Genomic DNA, 26,999 nt, shown 5'->3' on the forward strand with positions numbered 1-26,999 from the left:
AAGAAAAAACATCTACTTCCCCAAGACGTGAAAAAAAAAAATATGTAAAGAAAGAAGAAACAGCACTTTCAGGACGCGAAACATTTCCTTTCTCGTGCACCCCTAATGCTTTCTTCTGAGTCAACGAACGCCTTGATGTCACTGACTGATGGATATTATCCAGTCATCTGACGCATTGTGTTGCTTTTATATGCGTTACAACCAACAGCAATATGACCTTAAGAGTAAGAGCTTCCAGATGATCACACGACGAAGATGAAATGAGACACAGCGCATAAAGAAAACTAAGTTTTTCTTTCTTGAGTGTCAATCACAAAATGACTTTGATGTTTTGGCATCGTTTCTTACTTTTATCTTTTTTTCTTTTTCTGTATATAAACAACATTTATGTTTACAATTACTATCATTATGTTCAATTGCTCCCTCCTTAACAACATTTAATAACAAGAAAAAATTTAAAATTACATGAAAACGCCTGGACAATTGATGTGTTACTATCATAGCCAAAGCATGTTCACGTTGTGTAGTGAAAGGAAAAGTTTTGTACGAAAGCCAACAAGAAAGAAGAAGAAGAAGAAAAAAGGACTAACAAACTTTATAATATTTCTAAGAGGTATAACATAAACTTCATTTATTTATTCTCAAAGAGATATGTGCTTTTTCTTCCATGACATGATGTAACTTCTTAACATTACAAGTCAGAGATTCCCAAACTTTTTCGACAGTGCCTTAATATTGAACATAAGCCTACTTAATACTTTTAATGCATATATATATGCCCATTATTAGATATATATATAGGGTGCCCCATTTATAGTCTCCAACCCTGATAACGAAGAAACCAAAACAGGTACAAAAGCGAAACTTTGCACAAAGTAACTATAAGGAGGAGGACATCTTTGCATAAACAGAAACATTCAACAGTGTTGCCAACCCAATATAAAGTTATATTTTTTAAAATTGCACTACGTCAGATTATTACATATTTCAAATCCACATGTCAAACGAAAACTTAAAATACCACATTTATTATTCAGTGTTGCCAACTAAGGATGTTATAGTATTACAAACATCCTAAGTTCGGAAGCCTCTATCACACATACCTCACAACAGAGATGAACAGGATAATGCACCTCGAAAGTACCTTAGTGTTGGATACCATGGTCATGATATAACTTGTTTCGAATGAATAGGAACGAAGTTACCAGAGCTTGAAAATTTGATTTTTTTTTTAATGCCTTATTTTGAAAAAAATAGATAAGCATTACATCTAGTTAATTGTGTGGTTTACAATGGATGCACAAATTATTTTGCCCTTCACAGCACTTCAATATCTCAATCCATTCCGGAGATATGATAAACATTGATAAATTTCGCAACACTACTGAAAATGGCGTATTTGTGGAAAATATTTAAAATGATCGTCGTTTCGTTCCTTCTCTTTTATAGCATTACAGCAATAGCTTTTAGTAGCTGTAATTATACAAGTTCTCGCAATTGTCTATGCTAAAACAATAAATAAAAATTTTTACTGTAATCTTAAACTGAGATACACCTATCAGCCCTGATAGTAATGTAAAAACAAAAACTTGGTGTTCTGGTCATGACCATTTCCTTCTTTCCGAATAACAACGAACTATTTCAAGTCGCATCAATTTTTGTGTTGATATAATTAAAAGTATTGATTTTTACTTCTCCCCTGTAACACCATCTTTTGTAAGAAAGTGAAAATAAAAACGAAATATAAAGAAAATACGCCTTAATAGTCATATATCACTCAGCACAAAACTTATAATCTACAATATATATATATGCTTTTGTTCTGCACACGTCACTTTGTGCTCCCATGGGGAATGGAAGTACCATTTGACAAGCCACTCACACTTAATCAGCCGTTTGCTATTACGTGTAGACAAATTCCCAAGAGAAAACCACGCGCTTCGATTCCCTTGAAGCTTTGAATAATCATTCAAATAAATAGGACGGCAATATTTCCACATTTTTGTTGGTTGAAATGAAACAGAGTGGTATTGAGAAAGCATAAAACGAGCAAAGCTCCTTTTAAAAAATGAAAAAAAAAGAAACAACCAATTAAAATGTAATACTTCAATGATTGTTATTATACTGTAATGATAAACTAAAATTCAGAACACATTTTCTTTAAAAATATGCCATTTAATCACTAATCCCTACGCCACTATCACGTTTACAAAGCACTAATTATACATTGGGTACTATTTCGCAACACTACTTAGTGCAGTACAAGGTAAATACGTAGTACTTATAGCCCCGACTTCACGTAATTGTAATTGCTACAACGTGGAAAATAAATCGTTATAGTTCTGCTTATAGTTCATTGCCCTGTGCACAAGTATACAGGGTGTTATAAAAATTTGTCAAATATTTTTGAATAGATTCCTCACATACAGGATTAAAAGTAGATTCCAAAGGTGGGGGGGACGCATGATGACACGCCGTCCTCTGTGCCTATCTTTGCCCACAATATTTTTTTGGAAGTGGAAGTAAGCGATAGATATTTTTTTGGAAGTGGGAGGACGACGTCTCCCCGCTTTCCCTCTCACTTTTACCCTTGTTCACAGCAAAATAATAATAATAATAATAATAAAAACGTTCATATGGACCTGTGGTTGGAAGTGCATACTTTCGTTGTTATGGGGTGCTGAAAACATGAAAAAATGAACTTCGGGATAGGTCCATAATTCTACTACTATACGACCGATCGATCATCAAGACATCACTGAGAAACTAGTATGTGAACTATCCTTTTATAAACTCCGGTACTTGCACAATCATTTTTAGAGAGTCTGTTTGCGAGTACTTGATCACTCTCCACCTACCTCTCTAAAAATGGGTGTGCAAGAACATGGATATTTGGGTAGTTCACATTCATTCACATTCATTCACGTGCATTCTTAAACATGGATATTTGGGTAGTTCACATACCAGTTCCTCCGTGCTGTCTTGACCTAACTACGATAGGTCCCATAATAGTGAAGCTATGATTTTTTAAAGTTCACTTGTTTTACGTTTTCGGTGCCCTATACCTCCGAAATTATCCACTTTTGAGCACAGATTTATATGAACTTTTTTTTTTATTTTGATGTGAGGAACTATTTCCAAAAGATTGTGACACATTTTTGTAATACACGGTATAAGTACCCAGTGGTGCCCCCCCCCCCTTATGTCCATGACGCACCCCCCGGAATTGTCTATCCATAGGTGTTCTTCCATGAAAAAAATCTTTTCGATTAATTTTTACCCCCCCCCTCAAACATATTTATATAGATTTTTAACCCCCCCAAATATTTCAATGACGCAGTTTGCGTCATAGCCCCCCCCCCTTGTGGGCACTCCTGAAGTATCTACAGATTAGGTAGACATATGTTAATCACCCCAAGTGTGTTTTGTGGTGGACAAATGTGGTATGCGTGGGTTTTCCCAAAGTTCTCCAGTTTCCTTCCACTTTTTAATTCCACCATTTTGTTCACTATCACCATCACCGTTTGTGTTAGCCTCGAAGCATATGTAATTGTGAGGCGTTAACTTAAAGACTGCCATATAGTTTTTCCCCGTCTCATTTAGCCTAAAGAGCACAATTGTGGGACGTTAAACTAAAAAAAATCATTTTTATTAATTTTCATTTCTAAAATGAGTTCAACTTCCATACCAAAGAGGATAACGTATCAATTTTGTCTTGATCGTAAAAGATGAAAATCCTCGGTTATCTATATTGCATCTTTTTTCCCCTACCTTTCCAGATAACGCGAACATGGAAAAAGTGTGAAAAGGCCTTCGGTGGAAAGTTTTTGAACTAACAGAAGACAAGGTCAGATTGCCATTATTAAGAAGAGTTGGTCCTTCTTTCCCCATTTCGTTTTTCTTTTTCTTTCTTTCTACTTTTATTCCCTCTCTTCTTAAGCAGCCTCTTCTTTCAGATTTTAAATTACCTGTCTCAGGTAAGAAGAAAAAATTCCACACACACACACACACACACACAAAAGAAACTCGAAATATAACTGCCACAGTAAACCTGACAAAAACCGTACTTTTTCATTCAACTTATTTTTTATTGTTATGATTTCTTGTCCATCAGCTTTTCCATCCAGGTTGCTTTTGTTGTCTGTTCCTTCTCTGACCCTCGAGAGCACACAAACCGATAACCACACACTATGTAAGAAAACAGCAGGGGGGACGAATTTTTGTTCAGAAAAATGCTGAATTCACGGATATTCGACGTGGTCAGTTGAAAGGAACACAAACGTATTCGTAAAGAAAGAAAGAAAAAAAGGAACGAACAAACCAGCTGCTTTCCTTTCGTACATACAATTCTGACCCTTTCCGATAACGATATGGCAACGATACCAGAACATTCATTGCGATTTCAATTTAAATTGAGCGAGCTTCGATTGGACATGTGTACTGTAGAATTATATGCCATTCAATCCTATACTCCAATATATTGTATATAGCCTAATACTGTTTATAAAACATGTTGAGAAAAATAACCATTAAAGCAAAGAGGGATATATTCTGCAGGTATGAATCAATGTTCTCAGATTCGCTTACGGTAGAGTAGTTTAGTTTGTGCCTCACATTTGCGGAACAACACCCATTCTGAAATGACGCTGTTGTATGAATCTCCAATAATTTCTGTTTTACGTACATTTATCAATAACTGAAAAATACGGGAAAATAACTGACTGTTGTTCCTAAAATAGCAAATAGAATATGTTTAATTTAACGTCAATTTGTTATTTCTTGTCTCTTTAACCTCTATTGAGGTATTTTTTATTAAAAGCCGCAGCTCAGTAGCCAACTCGAGTGTTATAAATTACATAATTGTTTTTGAATTGGAACTTGTAAAAGGGTTTATAAATAGCACGAGTCAGCCCTAGTTGCCATGTCCTCTATTATACTGAAAAATTGTTAAAGGATGAATAAATTGTATGAAACATTAAATAGTTTGCACTAAAGTAAAAAGGTAGGCATGACAGCTGAAAATTACGTAGTTATATTTAAAATATTGAAAATAACCGCACTTGTATTTAGACGATATTGCCTTGAAGTACACTCATTTCCAAAATTATTGTCGCGTGTCTATGAATATGTTGTCGTAAGAATATAATTTGATAACGAATTCGCCCACGGCAAAGACATGTATGTGGCAAATTTCATGTCAAAAGAGCAGTAAATAAGAACAATAAAACAAAAATAAAACTTTCTTGTCCACTTAGCAACATTTTGTTTTATTCATTCTAATTTTCCTATTTAAAATTATTTTCCTGTGAAATTTACCACAAATATACATTTCCCGATTATACACATAGTATCATTATTAAAAGTTCTTGCAAAATCATTATGAAAGGGACAAGAAGACAGTTATAGATATGAGACAATCATTTTGGACATGAGTGTACATATTGTAAAGTATGTAAAATCTTAAAAGTGTGGAGGAGCATTGCCACCAGGTATGCTCCATTTGATCTTCATAAAACAAACTTCACAGCAACACAAAATTGTCATCAAAGATATTATTGTAAATAAATGATTTAATTAAATAAGAAGGTAAAACCTTCATACTAAACCGGCCGCCACCTTGTATACTTCCCTTTGTTATTTCTTTCTTTCTTAACCCGAACTGAGGTTTTATATCTTTCCGGGTGCAGACCTTAATCACAGTAACCTATATCACTGATGTGAGTTTTGTTATAAATATGTAATACAGTGATGAAAATGGTGGAGATGATCAAAGATGGCGAATAAAATCTATGTTTTGAGTTTGTTATTCGTTTGCGTTTATTATCAACAACTTGATTTGTTATTCTTCTCGAGATTGTTTGAATTTTTGTCTATTTTACATTTTAAAATACGAGTGGAGATCCATGAAAACTATGGGGGATATTCTCAACAAACGTCATTGGTTTCGTTACACCAGAGTAGCCATCCTCAGAGAACAAAATTATCGATTTTCGTCTTTAAAATTGTTGTATATTCGTTATGCTCGAGATAATTGTATAAAGAAGTATAATACTATTAATAATAACAATAATATATAGACTAATAATCTTTAGTTTCGAACTCCAAATCGGCGTAACTGTCTTCATCATTTAAAAAAAAAATCTTATTGGCATACTCTGAACAACAATACTCTCTCGTACAATTAATTGAATTTAAAGAATGGATGCAGATTGCTATTTGCCAATTCTCAAATCGTTATTCATTTATTTTAGCAGGAATTATTGTTAAACGCCTCGGTGTGTGTATTTTATATTTATTTAATGCACATCTACATTTTATTTGCACATTCAAACACTGCAAAAATGTGTGCGTTCTAAAAATTATCGTACATTCACCTATTATCGCAATATCGTATATAGAATTAAGGCATAATTATCGTATGGTTGGCAAGCCTGTGTTACACTAATATCCACTTGCACGTCATTCAATATTCCATATTAACACTGATGCCAGCTCCTTGCCAAATGTTCTGATAGAAGAAAGGCATGATTTTTTTCCGACGACGTGATTTTAATAAGTTTTCTCGGGCTCGGGCTGTTCTGATAAAGTAATGTTTGTAAATTCAAAATCACTTCTACATATTATGGATGAAGTTGAAAAAGGGGACAAAATCTTGAGCCCAAGACGACAGAAAAAAATAAAATAAAAGAGGGGAATACATATAAATAAAACGGCAGTGAACTTGGAACCTATACCATCAGCAGAGATCAAGCAACGCAATTCCACCGGATATGTGGCGGAAAGTCTGGTTTAGGATGGGAATTTTCTCATGAGCAAGTTGAATGCATTCCCGCTATTACGTGTAATTTCCTTTCAAAGACAGAGAGACCAGCTACTTTGGAAAGAAAGCCGAACAAGACACAGACCGCAGACTAAAAATTTTTTTTAATAAGTTAACTTGTAGTAAAGGCTATGCAAGGGAAAATGTACTAATGAAAATAATACGAATTATTGTCAGAAAGCCTTCGTTTAATAATGAACGTTAAGTTATGCCAGATTCTGATCCAGCCTTTAACCATTACGCCATCCGAAAATTAGTTTCTCATTTCCTTTTTATATTTTTTAAAACAAGTTTCCCATTATTATTACAGAAAACTTATTTTCGGCACACATCAAAGACTGCATATTTTTTTTAAAGAAAGAATACTAGATCTGCGAAAGAATATTAAATTCAAAAACAATGAGTATATTTTGCCGGTATTAGAAAAAAAAGTAATCTCAAGCTAGTCATTTCTGTATCGATCAGACGCGATGGGATAAATTTTTGAGTAAGAGGGAAGGGAACGAAAGTTAATCGCTTTATCCTTTTCTCACAAATTTTACAATTGTTTTCATTTTTAATCGTATATCCTGCATGTCTGCCTGAGCTATCGCTTGCCTACCCAGTACTAATATATCTCGCTGCCTGAGCTATCGCTTGCCTGCCTAGTACTAACAGATCTCGCTGCCTGAGTTATCGCTTGCCTGTCTAGTACTAACAGATCTCGCTGCCTGAGCTATCGCTTGCCTGCCTAGTCTAATAAATATCGCCACCTGCATTACCAATTATTAAACTGTTAGGGGGTAAACATTTAATGCTTTTAATTATGCACGATTTTAACATACAATGTACACCGTGTCAAATGTTGGGGTCAATTAATTTTACTAAAAATAAAACTGTTGAGATAAATTTAATATCCTATCACTATCCGACCTCCACGTTGACAATGAACACGTTCACCCTTACTTTAATTTATTTTCATTATTATGAGTTTAAAAGCTTACAATAGGATAAAAGTTACAGGCAAAAATAAGGAAACAACAGACTTTGGAGCATTTACTCTTCCGGTAGCAAACACTAGAAAATCGTAAACGACAAAAACACCATTTTTAATAGCCGGAAAGTGATAATTTATACGTTAAGTTGTGGCCAGCGTGCAAAACCGGTCCACGATTCTTTTTAGTCACGTCTACTTGATGTCACGGTACATTTGCTCTGTCGAATGATTCTTGAATCAAGAATTTATCTCACTGATAATCTTAATGTTAACAAAAATATACGATTACTACTATCATAATGTATTTAGACTGTAACGCTGATATAAAAGTTGCATAATGACCTACGGTACTTTGCTTTTTTAATGCACTGGACATGAAGTTTGTTGAAAATTGCGTTACGCACGTATTTTGTTTCAATTTCAACATTGCTATTGGAGTCTCCTTCGCGCCATGGAATACTCCAGTGTTGTAAGTGATTTCTTTTTTGTTTTAGAAATTCAAGGTCAGAAATAAAATGGCCGGTTGATGACTTAGAAAAAGTGGATAGCGAGGTAAAGTATTGAAGACGACTTCGAGTTTTAAGAACATGGTAGTTTTCAACTCTTGGCCTTGGAATTTACACCAACAAGTCAGAATGCCAACAGCCAAGCATGGCTGCCAACCCTACGAGATAATAACCCGTAATCAAGGCGAGGATGGAAGACCTCCCTTCAGTGTTGAAACCACAGGAGAGGGAAAATATAAGGGAGAAACATTCTCTTCCCCCTTCTGGCTTCTCCCGACACCTACAAGATTCGATGGAAGGCTCTGGCTTCTCACCAGAAGAACAGGTTCCTTCGAACCTCGCATGAATAATAATGATGATTTGAAGACCCAAGCACCAAACACGAAGACGAAGACCAATCAACGATCAGGCATCGGAAGATTTTTTTCTTGTTTTCCTTAGAAGATATACTAAACAACAACCTCCCCATCGTAATTACGTGTGAGCGCACACAAATAAAGCCTCCACATGAGACAGAACAAAGAAGAAAAATATACATTCAGCACCCTTCTTGAATACAGATACAATCAAATAGATGCACACAAGGTATTTTTAGTGCCGACTTTTCTGACCCCTTTCCCCGTTGTTTAACAAAATTTTCAGCTTTCCTTCAAGACAGTTTGGTGTTGAGAAGAACATGATCCAACACTTTTGCAGGTGTTTCTGGTGTTTGATCACCAAACACAAACGTTTGGGGATACAACAACCCCATAGACTACGCAAGTCACAAGAACTGTCATATCAAGTATTTACTTTTCTAATGTTTGCTCTTATAACGAATTTGGGTCGCATCCTGGACCAGCAGCTATACTTCGTTATTTAATTCGTGGAATATCTTCCATAAAAAAAAAAAAAAAAAAAAAAGGCTGAAAAGCATGCCACTGTCATTTGACATTGACCTACTGCGTAGAACTAATACTCGTTATAACTTCCAGCGGTTTTAGAAGTATTCCAAGCGTTTCGCCACTGCACTGACGAAATTACAAGAACTGTCCTATTTAAATGGAAATTTTAGCTTGATCCAACGTAAGTTGACGACAAACCCTTGTCACAAAGTAATATGGGAGTGTCTACCACTGTTTGAAATCATGAATATATAAATTTCTTTCTTGTAGCAATACCGCAACTAGCACAGACAGAAATAAAGGCTCACTTCGAAAGCAACTATTAGCATAAATCATATTTTAATTGTGATTTTTTTTGGGGGGGGGGGGTTCAACCCGGATAAATGATGAAACTTTAACATCTTAAATCACTTCTATAGTTAATACGTATTAGTTGAAATGTTAGTAACTTTCTTAGTGAGTACTCAGTACCTTGTAAGATTTGTATTAAACAATTAAACGAAGTATTTTTCTTCCCTACTGTAATTGTATATAAATAAATTTGAATTAATCGAGTACAGGAATAACTACATATTAAAATAGTCATATAATGTTACAATTAAAATCAATAGCTTTAGTTATAATAAATATTATCTTATGAATGCGTTTTCCACGCGTAAATTCGATGTAAATTTAATGATCTGCATCAACCATCGGCTATAAAATGTAGCTCCTACGTGATATTTCTTATTTTTCTAACCGTACGATAAAATCACTTACTTGCACAATAACAGCATTTGCAATATATATATCAGAATCGGTCAATAATTAAAGCAAGATTTGCATACTTGATGAGGGGTTTATTTTTAGATAACTATTATGATTTGTGTAGGATTGCGTACATAGCTACATTCATTCTTCATATTTCTTTGCTTCAAATGAGGTTATATATCTTTAGATGTAGACGTGGGCCCCAGTCACCTATTTCTGAGTTTTGTTATAAATAGTTGCTGTGTAGTATACTAACTTTAAAGCAAAAATTGACGAAAATGATGGAAGATGGTGGATGAACCTACCTCAGCTACAGTTTTCGAGTAATTTGCATTTAAGATTATTACTAGGAAATAGAACGGAAACTGCAAATTCGAACTATTTGTGTTTATTACCGACAAAAGCGACATCATGCGGCTCAACTGGACTTAGCAACTAGCAACAGGTTACGTCTCTTTGATTGCAATAACTATCGCTAGAAATCTCTCATTTTGGTAGATATGACATAACTTGAATATAAAGCATAAGCTCGAAAAGATATGTGAAATATTGTATTTCAAGCTTGATGAAGTAATTTTATTAATTGTCGATTAGAAAAGTAATCGTATTTTGAAGTTTTTACAGAGCTAATATGAAGTTTAATCTTAAATGTATTATTTTCATTTACATATAAAATACATTTAGATGAATACAAAAATAAATATGTAAAAAAAAAAAAAAAAAAAGTCATTTCATTGCTAAATTAAGTCAATCAAAATTGTTAGTAACCAATAATAATACCAGTTTAAATCGTGTAACTATGCAACAGTGAAGAACTCAATCCGCTAGATGGAAGCACTAGTATCTGATACCATGCATAATATACAAACTTTTCTACTACATAAATTTTACCTAGATTACCACGATGCACAACCCAAATACGCTGAAGGCAGGATCAAGTGTGGCGACTAAAATGAAACAGCATGGAGTAAAATCCTGTCAACCGAAGCTTTTATTTCACGAGTTGCAACGCAATGTGCAATGTGTAGCAGCATTTCACTTGGGATTATGGTCGCGCTTATGAGAATTTAAATCAGTGTTGACAAGTTGCCATTCGCAAGTGTCATCTTGAGGCGGTTTAAGTATTGTCTCTCGTCCCCTTCAAAGCTGTCAACGCACTGTCCCAAAGGGTAGATCACACAGAAACCCCAAACGTCACTACGAAATGTTAGGGTTTGTCACAATGGTGGATTACCGATGCCAGTCACTGTCAGAACCTAATTGCCATTGAAAGCATCCTCTCCCTCCCTCTCTCTCTCTCTCTTGTGATCGCCCCTCTTCGGTTCATGAATAAATACTACATCAAAGCCATTACACGGAAGTTCTCGGCAAATTTACCCATGTTAGGAATACAGTGTTTTGGCTCATATACTACATTCCTTAAAATCTTATCTTAAATTAAAAATCTGAAACTGTTAAATGTATAATTTGCTGAAAAATTACTTTAATTCACCTTGGACCAAACTCCATGTATTAAATTCACCATGATGAACTGAGAGAAGCAATTCTAAAGCTGGTGGTACTTTCGGAAGTACCAGGAAAAATAAATGCAAGAAATTACTTAAAGAAGGACTAGCGAATGTAATGGACATACGAGAGGAATATCAAGCTCTAAGGAAATGGTGGGGGGAAGCTGATTAGAAAGGAACTGTGATATATACTTTGCAACGAGTTTTCCAGAAATATCTCAGCGATATATATGCACAAGATGTTCCAAGTCTTAAATTATATGGCTGTGAAAGATGCATCCACACAATATACAAAGTACTACGGATAATTAAAAGAGTGTTCCTCAATATCATGCTTCAGTCTCAATATATCAGTTTGCAATTCCCGTGTAACTAGCGTTTTTATTTCTATTTCTTGATTTTCCTTCTACGTCTGTTAAAAAATCTTTAAAAAAATATCTTCAGTTCCACCTTCAGTAATACGGAACTTGTCTGTGACAAAGACAAAACTAATTGTAATATCAAAACTGGGGTAACTAACTAAATGAAACAGGTGTTCGCTACTGGTCGAGAATTGAGTTCTTGTATTTGACAACAATCAAGGAATTCATACTGGGATTTGTTTGACCATTTGCCTTAGCACTGTCCATATGACCTTAAAGTAATGCGACCTAAATATGATTTATGAATGTAGTATTCAAATAGGTCAGCTTATTAAATTTAACTACTATCATCATGAATTCTGTTTCCAACGAGAAATATTTATTTTAAATAATATAGTTATATGGCAGATTTTGTCTCCTCTCGAAACTTTTGAAGGAAAAAGAAAATCTTCCTAACAGTTGAATAAGTACCTTACTCGCATGTGGAGCAGTGGTAGAGTGGAGTCAGAGGTTTGATTCTCGGTATGAGGACTAGTAGAAATATACACACCCATTTTAACACAACAATTTGCATACCGATTCTACAGCTTTTACTTATTATATTAACTTTGATTACTGGAAACATTACAAATCAACATTCAGAACGAAAGAATGAAAGAAAAAAAGTATTCGAACCTTTTGCGAGGTCACCCAAGCGAGAGAACTCAAGCGGAAGAATGGATTTCGTAAGCGGTGAAATCAGTCACGACGATGTTACGGCTACCAGTAAAGACTTCCACGTGATCAATTCTTCTTCTACTACTAAAAATGAGTTATATGAAAAGAGAAAGAAAGCGAAAATACAATGACCAAAAAAAAAAAAAATCATTCTTCAACTCGTGATGAAAAACTGTTATAATTCTAACCAACGATACACAAACTGGAAAGAGGGTACGGTATTTCAGCATCACCCACTTCATTTTTATTTTTCCTCCGCAGAATTACATAGTTTATGATCTGACTCACCCATTCTACTTACTATATACACCATTTAATTTACTAAATACTGATTCTAGGAATTTTTCTGCCATGACAAAACACAATTTCACCTTTTCAAAATGGAATCATATGAGTAACGTGGTTTCCAAACTTATGGATGTAGTCACATCATTTCACAATCTAATACAGTGTGATGAATCACAGCGTACAGTCAAGAATAATGGGACCCAATCTATCGCCAATAATGCGGAAATGAATAGTTGTGCAGAGAGATAAGCTTTTATTAAAGACATAAATTTTCAATTTGGGTTTAGATTCAAGTTCTTCTATCCCTCTATCTCAGTGGTGTACAAGTCTTGTCTACATCACCAATAATGCTAATAATATTTTTACATAAATATTATATTTGATTCATAGCCTATTGTATCGTTTCACCCTCTCTCCTTGTCACAATTATTCTTTATTTTATTTGAATCATTGCCTCGTTCCATTAATTGCACTGTAAGCTTAATTACACGGAAATTTTAAGTTCGTACGGTGTGCTTAATTATGTGGAAAACTTTACACCTTTTTCTCCTTTACGTTGGTCTAATTTACGTTGATTTGAGATTTTTAAATTTCATTCTATTTTCCACTGAAAAATATATGTTATTCAACAAGGAAATGATTATATATGATAACTAAATTGAAATTCATCGTAATATGACTCATGACAAGAACTTCGCCATTTTATATCGTAAAGGTCATATCCACCGGTATTGTAACAAAGCGGTGCTTGAACGATTGACCGTAAAAATTCAAACTCCGATTAGTGATAACTTCATAGCCTTGTTTTATTACAAGTGTAAACTCTTTAGTCAGTGAAGAAGAGGGCGTGGATCATGGATGGGTCAGAGTTGACGATAGGTTTTGGTGGGTCGGAGTGGGGTCACAGTGGATCATGGTGAGTAGTGGTTCAGAGTGGGTCATGGTGGGTTGTGGGGTCAAGTTTTCATTGATCTGTGTAACAAAATACATCTAATTCATAACCTGGGGTCCGCTACAGAGAACTTTCATTTTGTGTGCAATGTATGCAATGTAAATTGAAAGTAAAACCAAGAATAAGAATGATAAGCGAAACCTTTACGGAAGATGAAAAGTGTATTTGTGAATGCTAAATACAAGGGATACAATAAAAAATCATTCATATGGCGTAGCCTATTGTATTAAAAAGTTTTGTTAAGAGGCCTCATCCCGGCGAAATTAAAATACCGCTAATTTTACAGTAATTATGTGATACCTTCAAATAGATAAAAGATAATCGAAAAGTGGAACAAGAGCGCCCTAGACAATATCATTTTACGTGAGATACCGTTATCACAATTTACTTATCTGCTTTCGATTTCGAGTCATTTTGAAAATCGGCATTTATTTACGCGTTTCTAAACGGCTGAAAACGGAAAGCCACTAGGTGACTTGTGATAACGGTACCTCACGCAAAATAATATTGTCTAGGGCGCTCTTGTTCCACATTTCAATTATTATCTTTTATCTATTTGAAGATATTACATAATTACTGTAAAATTAGCGGTATTTTAATTTCGCCGGGATGAGGCCTCTTAACACTGCATTGGTCGCGCTTTCCACCTTTACGTGAGTGGTCGCGCGTTCTACTATTGTACAACATCAGTATTTTTCTATAGCAATATGATTTTTAGCAATATTCGGTCTTGGGTATGTTAGTTATAGTATTATACACGTTTTAAAATATTTTAAAATTATTTTGTTTGATTAATACAAGAACATTGACAGAAATAAACGTTTGGTATATCGTATTTAATATATGACAATATTGAACTGAAAATCGAACAAGTGTTTCGGTATAAGTGTTCATATAACAGCATAAATCTTTTTTATTATACATCGTACAGGTAGAATGATTTGATGTATTCTTTTTGAATGACTGCCTACTCCAAGCAATCGTCACACACGCTTTTCTACTGGTCTGGGCGCACAAATCTCTGGCATTTTCTAAACGTTTTTACTTGTTGACTTGTTGCGAGAATGGCATCAAAGGACACATTTTCCAAACCCAGAATCTCCGTCTTGTGGTAATGGAACACCTTCATTGAAGCCAACCAGAAGTCTTCCTCTACGTCGAAGCTCATTTGACAAGGATTCCACGGCTAAACGTTGGTTTATTGCTGGTTTTATAAACCTAGATCAAAACCTAGATCATGGAGGAAATTCTTTCGTCTGACATTCTCATTATTCTTATTTGCTCTAAATATATTAAAAGCATTAACACCAGCTACGTTTTTTCCTCAATTCATCATCAATTAGGCATAAAAAAAAGATGCCTTGCGAGCCAAGCCTACGAAAAGCTGGTATTATATTGAAATTGCGAGTTCGTAGGTTTCTTAGCACTATGTGATCTACATACCACCGAGAAGGTTCTACGTTCTTCTCTCTACCGATATAAAACGAACGAGTATCGAGAGAAGGTGGTGCAGCAAGATCCATGACTTTAATACTGGCTTGTACTGGTATGTTTTCTTCTCCTTCTTCTTCTTCTTCCAGTATATTGCTCGTACATCTTCGGTATCACTGCACTCAACTTTTTCTTCATCAAAATCTTCCTCGAGCTCCTACATGTCTTCAATCCCAAATGCACTTTCACAGTCACTTTCTGCCTCTACTAACTAAAGACACACTTGTTCTCAGTCATACATTGACATTTCATATATTACAAACATGTATTCCACAAAAATAACGTGAAAATGTAAAATGAAATAAATCACTAATACGAAACAAAATTGTACGCCAATAGTCGCGCGATCTAGAATAGTAGAACACTTATGAAATCATGGAACAAATCTGAGCAGGTGCAAGAACAAGCGCTGAAAATTGATTCGAATGTACAGAAGGTTTTCGGAGAAAGGTACATAAGCGCTTAAAGTTGAGCATGTTGCCAATTGCTCAAGATTCTAAAAAATAAAACACCTGTTCTACAATAGTAGAACGCGCGACCACTGGAGTGTTAATAAAAATGACAAAATGTTTCTCGTAAATACACATACTCGCACAATGAATGTGCAGATGATTAGACAGGCGTGTACAATTGCATTGCAAGGTGACACCCTTCCAACAACAGGACTTTGGTAGAATCATTGCAGATGACGTATTTTACATTAATCACTTTAAGAGCCCAATGGCCCAACTTTCAGTATTAATATCTACATTGGAAAGTGTATTCTTCGCATTACGACCAAAACAGCTAACACAATGAACGATTCCATTAGGGTATTGTGTCATATAAGGATGAAGATTACGAACACAATTTCAGGTGAATTGGATTAGACGCCTTCGCACCAAGTCAATGACGTGTCTCGCGTAGGAATAACATAAAATAAAGAAAAATACGGAATAACCTTTCAAGACAAGAGCACCAAGGCCAACCAGCAGAGAAGAGTAACTTCAAGATTTTTTTTAAAGTGAAGAAATAGCTGGTCGGAGGAAGCCAAAGTTTTACGCTCGCATGCTTGGATAAGCTCTTTGCATCCGAGGTAAGAAACGACAGCAATATAGGCGACTTCACCAACAGTTAGTTAAAAAGAAGGACAAACGAAAGAATGCATGATCATCAAACACTGGTGGTAGAATCAGGAAGTGATGTTATTTCTTTAGAACAACCTCAGGGCGAAAAACATTCGGGTTTTCAGTTGTACTAACGGTGCCGCCGCTGATTTTTTTTTTCTTTTTTTAGGACAAGCTTCCAAAAGATTTATGCGCGCGCGCACAATCACGCATGTAAGTCCTCACATACACATATATCCATCCACATTCACACATCTCTTGTTGAGAAGAAAAGAGGCCTTATGATCCATGACTTTAAATCTGATTAACGGTAAAGTCAAGTCCTTAAAAGAGAGACAAGTGGGCAGAAGAGAAGGAAAGAGATTTCTGCCTACTGAAGGTCTTTTATACAAACTCATTCAAAAAGTTTAAGATAAAAGCTTTGAACTAACAGTAGTAGAGAGAAGACCAGGAATTAAATCAGCTGTACATTTGGATGCTTTTGAAATTTATCCTCCAGAAATCCATACTCTCCGGACTAGAGTAGAACAACCCACATTATGCTTTATTTTTTTGCTTAATTATGCTTTATATTTTTCCAAATTATGCTTTATTGTTAATTTCAATCATTGTTTAACATAAATAGTGTATAATGTATAATATTTACTATACATTAAATATTTTAAATATATTGATCTATTTATTAATATTTTATGCAACCAGTTTCTTTCATATTTCATGAACTTTCTACTTAATGCGCTGTAAAGAGATATGTTTTACTCGAGTGAGTCTTTTTTATCACTTGTGTGTCCCTTAGAGGTGCATATATGCAAAAAGGGAACGTAAAAGATGCCACCAAAAGTGCTCAAGGTCAAGAGGTACACATGTGGACTTCTTGTGCACTTTCTGTACATTTCGAATCATGATACATAATTGCGCAGTTACATTTAGAATAAAACTATTGTTTATTCATTGTTGGCAGAAAGTTTTCTGCTTGTTTTCCTTTTTTTCTTTTCTCCATTTCACAGGATTACACCGAAAAGTTTACAGAAATAAAAAAATAAGCTTTTCATTGTTGTATTGTTATGTTCCCAATGATTTTACATTGTAAATATTGTTTTTTTTTTTTAATATTAATACAGTATGTTAAACTGCAGTTAAACAGAATTTTCCAGGAATTATGCTATATATTTTAAATTATGCTTTATGCTTTATTTTCCAAAATTATGCTTTATTATGCTTTTAAAATTAGTTCCTCCTGGACCCTAAGACAACCACAGCCATGTTGAAGGTACTAACCATATGTGTAAATTGCTGTTATGCTTTTTATGGTTTTGGATTGCCCTAGTGATGAGTACCCTTAAAATTAAGTTGCACCACGAAAAAGTTATTCTGTAAAATGACGTAGATAAGATGAATCAAACAGAGAATGCGGATGTTCTTGTCACCTCACAGAGTGAAAGTCACTTTATTTCTATCAGGAGAGACAAATTCGACAGCATTCTGTAACCTAAGCAGTAGAGACGAAAAGAAATCCAGGTAAAATAGGGAGATTATATTCTTTGTTGACTCCAAATATATATATAATTACACCACTAAATGACCTTATAATAGAAAATAAATAGTGTACACTGAATCTTGTGTTATTAATTCCCACTTACTGCTACGCATAAAATGTTTCAATTCGAACAAAATGCTCAACAATGCACTAAGAAAGCACTTGATTACATCAACAGAACGGTAAAAATTGTCTTAGAATTATTGGAATAAACATTCGTTTATTGTGGCAATGATTAGAACAATTATTCAATTTATTCTAAGAATAATCCGTACAATTAGTCACTTACGCTAATAATTAATGAAAGAATTATTCGTTTATTCTCATTTTCGTATAATGCCCATGATTATTACTGCTAAGGGAGATGGTAATGATGATTAATGAAATGGTAAAATCAAGAAAGTATTAAGAAACGACAGAATAGTGAGAAAATATATGAATATGGTATTTGTACACCATAAAAACCCACTTGGCGCGAGATGAGATCTAACGAGGGATCTCCAAGAACCAGAGGTGAGAACTCTACCACTAAGCAACCGTGTTCCCCGAAATTACAATTACTAACAGAGACATAGGTGGCGACCACATTGGTATTAAGCATGCAATTATTGTTTTTTCGTACGAATTCATTTCGAAATTACACTTTCATGAATTAATAAAATAATATACACATTAAAGTATTACGATTATAAATTATGTTTCTTGCTTTTTTTTTTTTTTCGATGAGATCTTGGAAATCTCAAGTGCTAGAAACGTCCTGGGTTCTCTGGTCAATTTCAAATTTTGTGTAGATTTGCATAAAATAAAAAGTAATTAATTTTCAAAAAATAAAAAGAAATATGGCGTTATTATTTTTATTCAACGCTCTGGGGGTTGTTTTGACCCCATAAGATTAACACTGTCGCTTGATGATCCATATTCGCAAATACATACGTGTAATTTTTTAGAAACTTGCTAGTATTCTTTAAATAACTTGCTACTTTAATTCCGTTATTTTAGCTTACAAAAATGTAAAAAGCAATTATATATATTGAGTTTATATAAATTATACAAGACAGTTGAGTCATTTTCGGTTTTCGCTCAAATTATTGTAAAATATTTTAAATGTTTTATTATAACAAACATTTATTTAGTATCTTTCTAGCCAACATTGCTAAGCACATCTGAATTTTTAAAAAATCAATGTTTAGTTTATGATTTCTGTTCAATACAAAGTACGTAAGCGTGTTTTTTTTAAAAAAAGGTTTTAGTTTGAAAATAATTTAACAGTTCATTTATTTCAGCAGCCCTTGTGCCCTTTTTGGTGGTTTTTCACGTCTCTCAGAGGAAGACCTCAATATGGGAAGCGCTATTCTATTCGAAATGAAAAAAAAAAAACTGTTGTAATTTATTTCGTAATTACCTAAGCGTGAACATCTAGCAGAAGAAGTAGCAGTGTCGCAGTGAATACGACGTAAAACAGTTTGCTTTGTTACAGTGTAAAAATATTTTAAGTGTATCCTGTAAGATATACAACCCATTATAACATTGAAGTAAAGTGGGTTGCATACTTCTCGGGTGTTTCACAAGTTCCTCTCCCATAGGGATACATGAGGAACCGATTTTGATTCACCATATCTTTATACGTGCTGGTTGGATCGTCTCCATCAAAAACTCGATTCCTAACTTCTGAATCTCTACATGGTGGGCTAACTTGATGGTCATCCGCCAAGTAGTTCTTGAGATTCTGTGTTTCCAGGGCGCACATACGAACACAGTACATATGGAAAGGAGTTTTTGGTAAAACCAAATTACAGTAAGACTTTCGATAGTCCGGAATCCAACAGGCCGGAGTGCCTGATAGTTCGGCACTGGCACGGTGAACCTTTTTTTTTTTTCTAAAATCCAATTTCTTATAAGTCTACAACAGTACAGTATGTATATTGTTCATTATAGCTTTGAAATACTTGTATAACAGTTCCGGCAATGTAACACAGCCTTCATCGCCTGCATAACGTGTCTGATGAAGGCGATGTTACACTGCCGAAACTGTTACACAAGTATTATTAATATATACTTGGTGCTTTAACCACTTTTCATTTACTAAAACAGTACAGTACAGAGTCATCCCGTAATTCTGTATCACTATGTATTTTTTAAAATGTAGAATTAAAACTGCTTTCGTTGTATATGAATTCAAATTGTTATGCTACAATTGCTGGTAAACAATATATGCTGGCAAACAATATATGCTGGCAAACAGCATGTTATAGCTGTATACAGTTTATGAATTACCGTTTACTGCCCAATAATCCCCAAACATTGACGAAGTCCCGGTCGTGGCTAAACGATTATCGAAAATCTACTGTTCTTAAACATTAAAAGTTGATACCTGTACAAACAAATGGTTTTGTTGCACAGGATTTACTTGTGTGCATCGGAGTATTTCTCCAATAAAAGATAATCGATTTCCCGTCGGGCATCTAATCTTTGACGTGAGTCTTACTCGAATTAGCATTATTTATTTATCTAATATTAGATAATAATTAAATGTAGGCCACTACCAGAGACTTTACTGTGAAAATATCTTGTTAAATATATGAAACAGAACACCCTATACCGTGTACCAATCAAGGATATGGAGGCTCACTGGTAGAGCGCTTATCTCTGGTACGTGGGGTCCCTGATTCGATCCCGGACCAAGTAAGTTTGTGGACAACATCGTGTCCGTGGGTTTTCTCGGGATTATCCCGTTTCCTCCCACATTCTCATTCCGCCAATTCTACCATCATCATTCACTTGCCTTAACCGTCGTCTTCGTTAACCTAAGGGGCATAAACTTAGGACGTAAGCGAGCACCCAGAAATTTTTGTTGGTAGACGTTGGACAGGTATTATTCTGAACTCGAAAAAACGATAAGTAAATGTAAAATACTTCTACTTATATTTGGGGGGGGGGGAAATGGACTAGATTGTTTTTATAAGAGAAAGAGAACAAATGAAGTGTAAGGTCAAATTTTCATGCCACATCAATCACTTCCCTGTTAAAAAGTATAGTTTTATCGATTGATTGATTTTTGAGTTTTTAACGCCCCTTTCAGCAGCGAGGCTATATGAGACAGGACCTACTGAGTAACGTGGAATCAAACCACGTGAGCTCCTGCTGGTAATCGAACCCGGGTCTCCCGTGCCGAAGGCGCGTACGCTAACCGCTTTGCCACGAAGGAGCTCTATAGTTGCATTGAGAAAGCGTACTAATCTATGGCTGATTTGGGAACTTTTTTGGGGAGGGAGGGGGGCGGACTCGGTGGGCTCCCTTGCTGGGATGTTAAACTGAAAGATTTCATTTCATTTTAGCCACGTATATAGAAAGAAACGAGAATATAGACCATTAGCTGTTAATCTTGTTCGATTGTTAATAGAATTTTATATCTACAGTTATTACGACATTGCTTTTGTGAGAAATATCGCATCACTATCCAGTACTACACAATTTATACTCTGGATCGTATAACAGGATAAATGAAAAAAAAATATTATTGTGATTTTGATAGTGTGTTACTACTGAAATCGTTTACGATGTAGCGGTTCCCTTCTTTGTTGCTTTTCCCACCAGGTAGCTCTCAAAGCTTAACCAAACGACAAAAAAACAAAACACAACCTAATTTTTTCGCAGCCAGTAGCAGCAGAGCGTGGGAAATAATACTTGTTCTAAAGTTGTATCACCAAATTACATTTTCTTTATTCTTCTTCCCAAACTTTAAAAATACAAAGTCGAGAGACTACTAAATATATCATAGACATCAATAATAATTAGAAAAACATTTAATTAATGGTAACTGGAACAATAAACGACTTGTAATTTATTTATTTATTATTCTTTTATTAACAAAGCTATTTTTTATAACCGTAAAATCATTTTACACTGTACACATTAATGAATAATGTGAACCGAAATGAAAAATTCGAAAGGAAATTAGGCTTGGCATGTACAGAGTATTTTATCTAATATTACATGTTGGAAACAAATAAAATAAGAAAAACCTATTAACACAGAAATTTACCCATGTCAGGGATTCACACAAATCAAGGGGTATGCACAAGTAAGTAGTGATGTCAACTGGCTAGGCTCGCCTCGGTTTAACTGAGCAAACAGTTCGAGCCGACTCGATTGGAATGAGCCATCGGCTCGATTCGACTCGGCTCAGGTGAGCTATCGGCTCGGTTGAAATGAGCCATCAGCTCGATCCGGCTCAGCTCAGGTGAGCCATCGGCTGGAGCCGGTTCGGTTGGGGTGAGCCATCGGTTCGAGGTAACTGACCCGAGGGCTCGAGCTGGCTCGGTAAGGTGAGCTGTTGACTAGGTTCACTTCTCGGTTCGGCTCGGTGGTGACAGCTGTAAGCCGAGCCGCTCCAGCCTTGTAAGCAATTTTAGAAGGCAAATCCTGAAGTTTTCTCTATATTTTGTTATGTTTCAAAAATATTTGAAGTTAAACATCCATCTGTTAGATTGAACATACATCGATAACATCCAATACACGCTAAGTTAAACATCCAATATACGGTATACAATGTATAACAGTGAAGAACGTTACCTTAAATTACATTCACTTAATTTTACGTCTATGAATTAAAGATGAAGAATAATTCATCATCTCGATTTTTCTATCTACTTATTCGTATGCTGAAAGTAGCTACTTTATTCTTCCTTTTCACCAAAGCACAGGGTTCAACTATTAATTAATATTTCTTCCTGTTTATTAACGTTGTACCCCTGCTTTGAAAAAACGATCATATTTCAAGCGCAGATGAATGGTTACAATTCTCGTCTCGCGAAGGGGATACCTTGGTTCGAACCTCGTGATTCGATACCCTGGCAAGTTTCTTCAGGATTTTCCCTCAGTTCCAACAAACGAATGCTGGGGTTGTACTTTTAGTGTATAGATCAAGCTAAAAAAAAAAAAAAATTCCTTGTAACAGAGCAGTATCTGGAACGTCCTTCAATAAGTGTATTATTTGGACGTTTTTATGTAGACATTATACAATGTATTTACTTACAAAATAAAATTCACTAAAACAGTCTTTCCCAATCGGTGGATTGCGGCCCCCTTATGGGTCCGTAGGACAAATGTAGTGATCTATGTCATTATTTTACAGGAGTCTATGCCGTAATTTATAAACGATATAAATCATGTGAATCTCTTGTACACATATACGTATGTACTGAATGCTGTATGTTTATAACAAATAAAAGTTTATTTAATTGTTGTTATTATTGCTAAATACCACTCAACTACTATTACTACACTGATACCAGTGGCGGAACTAGCCCGGGACCAGGGGCATAGCCCACCCTCCCCTAATTTTTTGAGCGACAAAAATAATTGAAATTATTTATATATTTTTGAAAGTTTATGGTAAACTCATGATATACCTATCATAGTCTGGGTTCTTACTGCCCTCCCCCCCCCCCAGTTTTTACCTCCTAGATCCGCCACTGACTGATAACAAAATTTCAAGGTGTAGAACTCCGTATTTTGTCTTTAATAAATAAAAGGGGGAATCCGTAACTCTAAAGTAATTGGGAACCACTGCAATTGAAATAAATGAAGGGATCGGAAGAAAAATAATAAGACAACTGTGCTATTTTTGAATTGGATAGTTTGTCGTGCTACCAGAAAATATATTATATTGCATAGATTACAGCTTTTTTGTATAATAGTAAACACCTGTATCGATTATATTTCGTACCAAAAAAAAATGAAATGTTAAATTGAGTATTTTTTTAACACAAAACTTTCAGTAATTCTAAACTTGCATTTGTCACTCACAATGTTTTTCTCCCGAGACTTTCAATTGGGAGATTAAAAATTACGTAATAAAAAAAACTAAAAAGCCGAACAGTGGCTTCCGCATATAAACGAAGAAGTTGCAAAACAAAACAAACAAACAAAAAAAAAAAAAAAACACGATGGCGTAGGAAACTTCAAACGCCAAGACCACACAGAATTGTATACTAATGTTAAAACAAATAATAACAAGAAATATTTAGACATGTTGTTTAATCTAGTTCAAAGCTCTTCAGATATAGAAGAAATCAGGTCGAGCAAGCATTTATAGAACTGTTTTCGGTAGCGCGTAGTACAAAGACTCTGAAGTGCATGAAATGTTCTACACAATTGTTGTATTAACTTGAATCAACTTTCAATTGTGTTTTCCAACTGTTGTGAATTAACGACGAGTGCTTGGGGGGGGGGGAGAAAAGGGAAGTACCATTATTATCTGATATCACAAAGTGTAGCGAAGAAGAAAAAAACAATTGCGAATCAGCAACAGAAATGAAGTAGTCACGTTGCTCTTATTATCCCCTCCCCTTCTTCCTTCTTTTTTTTATTATTCTCTTTGCTTCTTCATTTAGATTCACTCTTGACTTATTGCAAAAGCAAAGCAAGTACTTTGGATTGGACGTAGTTGTAAAAGATTACTCAAACGTTACGTTAGAGGCAAAAGCAGAGAGTCTAATGGTTTTCTCTTCTCGCTCAAACTAACAGCAAATATACTGAATTTTGACTCGCTAGAGAGGTTATTTCTGTGGATTCGTCGTTTCTTTTACAACTGAGGGAATTAGTAAGGGATGCAATTTGTAGTGTATTCCGTATAACTATTATTAAATTCCTCAAGTAAATCAATCTACGCAACTAATCAAAAAGAACGCATAATAATGTTAAATACAGCAAGAGTCATCATTTCCATTTTTTTTTCCTCCATAAGGAACTACTGATATAGACAAAATAGACATGAGGGGAAAGCGTGTATTGGTATACAAGCTTTTTCCTCATACCTATTCCATCTATCAACACAAAACTTGGTACACACATATCTTATCCCCTATAGTATTTTTCGAAACACATTTGGATTGTGTGCTTTTACCCGGGGCCACTCCAGAGGGGTTCAAAGTTGATAGTAGGGGTTTCTGGAGGGAATTTATCCGACATTCTCCCAATTTTCCCTGTTCATGTATGAGCCACAATACAAAACACCTCCGGAAAGCTTGTTTCATGCTGAAGAGAATGAACTATAAACCATGATTTTCCAATGAACAGTGTTGATATAATAGCTATTTCACTACGAGTCTACGATTGTCTTTACACTAACAGGATTAATAGTCCCCAGGGACTTACTCCGTTGTCCATGGCACCTATTTTTTTTTTCCTGCATGAACATATCTTTGTTATCCTTATCGAATGGACTAGGTTTGATTCGGATGCCCGGATGACACGTTCATGTCCTTTCCTTGTTAGCTAAAACACAAGAATGCGTTATGAGTACAACTTTTCTTGTTCAGTACAAGAGGCACGCTGGCTCAGCGGTAAAAGGCTTATCTCTGGTACTGAGGTATCTGGTTCGATGTTCGATCAAATGAGTTTGTGGTGGACAACACCGTGTCCATGAGTTTTTTTTCAGGATACTCCATTTCCTCCCACATTCTCATTCCACCAATTTTTCAATCATCATTCACTTGTCTTAAGGTTGGCGTAAAGGGACAAGTTTTGCCAATAGATGCCACTACAGTCTTCGTATCTCTCTCATGTATTTTTTTACCTTTCACAAAAATTTACAATTTCTCTTACAAATTTCAACCTAGAGACTTCAAATTTTTGGAGAAGGAACTTCATAACCTATCGAAGGCAACAATCCGTGCCGATTTCTTATTTTGAATTTTCTTCATTGTTGAAAGAACTATATTGTTAAAGGTTTGGATATCCCTTTCAACAAACAAGCCATTTCAAGAATGAAGAAAATTCTAAATAAAAAAATCGGCACGGATTGTTGTCTTCGATAGGTTATCAAGTTCCTTCTCCAAAAATTTGAAGTCTCTAAGTTGAAATTTGTAAGAAAAATCGTGAATTTTTGTGAAGGGTAAAAAAATACTATATATATATATATATATATATATATATATATATATATATATATATACACGAAGACTGTAGTGACATCTATCGGCAAAACTTGTCACTTTAAACTAATCTTAAGCATCCGTCTCCCTTAGCCTTAGAATTCAATTCATCTTCTTGCTCACTACACACGCTGCCATTAGGAAGGTTTTACTTGAAAGTACACGCGTTTGCTCCCGTTTATGCAACTTAAGATGGTGGTGACCAAATTTCTTTTTTTGAATCTACATTGTAAAGCCATTCGGGAACGAACTCCGGTGTAACGGAATTAGAAGCCCATATGGATTATCTACCCAACGTCCAGTTAAATATTAATATAATTTTTCCCATCCATTAAGCTTTTCTTAGTTATCATGTAATGCATTTTAATGTAACGAGAAAATGAATGGTAGTAAGGAGATACTATAAAGCCAATAGTTTAAGTTCAATATCCTGTTTTTTTATCATCGGACACTTGACTTGATGCCTCATGTGCAAGAATTTGAGAAGAGCAAAAGCAATGAATAAACATCCGACAAAAACAGAGAAGAGTACAAAACGGAAACAAAAAAAAAAAAATCCTGCTTAAGTTTTACAAAATGATTCCCTGTTTCTTGCTTATCTCCATTGCAATGACGAGTTCACATCCGGTCTCCGTATCGGATTTCTTTCAACACATCTCTCTCACACATACTGTAGTCGGTTGAACAGTCTACACGCCACTTGCACAAAGGATCATTTTGTTCTTACGCACAGGATATTCTTTCTATTTTTCTTCCATTACCATTGCTTGTAATTCAATCTTCAGCCAAATAACAAGATTGAGTTAATTTAGTGCAATTAGGGTTATCCACGACAGTGGTGCCCACCCCCCCTTATGTCTATGACGCACCCCCCCCCAATTGTCTATCCGTAGGTCTTCTTCCATGAACAAAATCTTGTTTTCGATTAATTTACCCCCCTCATCAAACATATTTATATAGATTTTAACCCCCCCAAATATTTCAATGACGCAGTTTGCGTCATAGCCCCCCCTTGTGGGCACCCCTGTCCACGAAATGAGACAAGATGGATTTTTGTGACAATGTGAGACGAGACACTGGTAGTTTTATATATATAAGCAGATAAACTTTCCCAGACACAACATTATTTCAAGACTGCTTTTCGAGAGAGAAAGAGAGGGAGAGT

At 35.1% G+C, this 26,999-nt stretch overlaps 1 protein-coding gene across 1 annotated transcript in view; it reads right to left on the minus strand.

Moving 5' to 3' along the window:
- ed (hemicentin protein echinoid) overlaps window positions 1-26,999 on the minus strand; it is a 125,039-nt gene that overhangs the window by 23,618 nt on the left and 74,422 nt on the right. The window lies entirely within an intron of this gene.

The sequence above is a fragment of the Thermobia domestica genome, chromosome 5 (genome assembly GCF_964235325.1).
Source record: "Thermobia domestica chromosome 5, izTheDome1.hap1.1, whole genome shotgun sequence".
In the NCBI taxonomy this organism is placed as follows: domain Eukaryota; kingdom Metazoa; phylum Arthropoda; class Insecta; order Zygentoma; family Lepismatidae; genus Thermobia; species Thermobia domestica.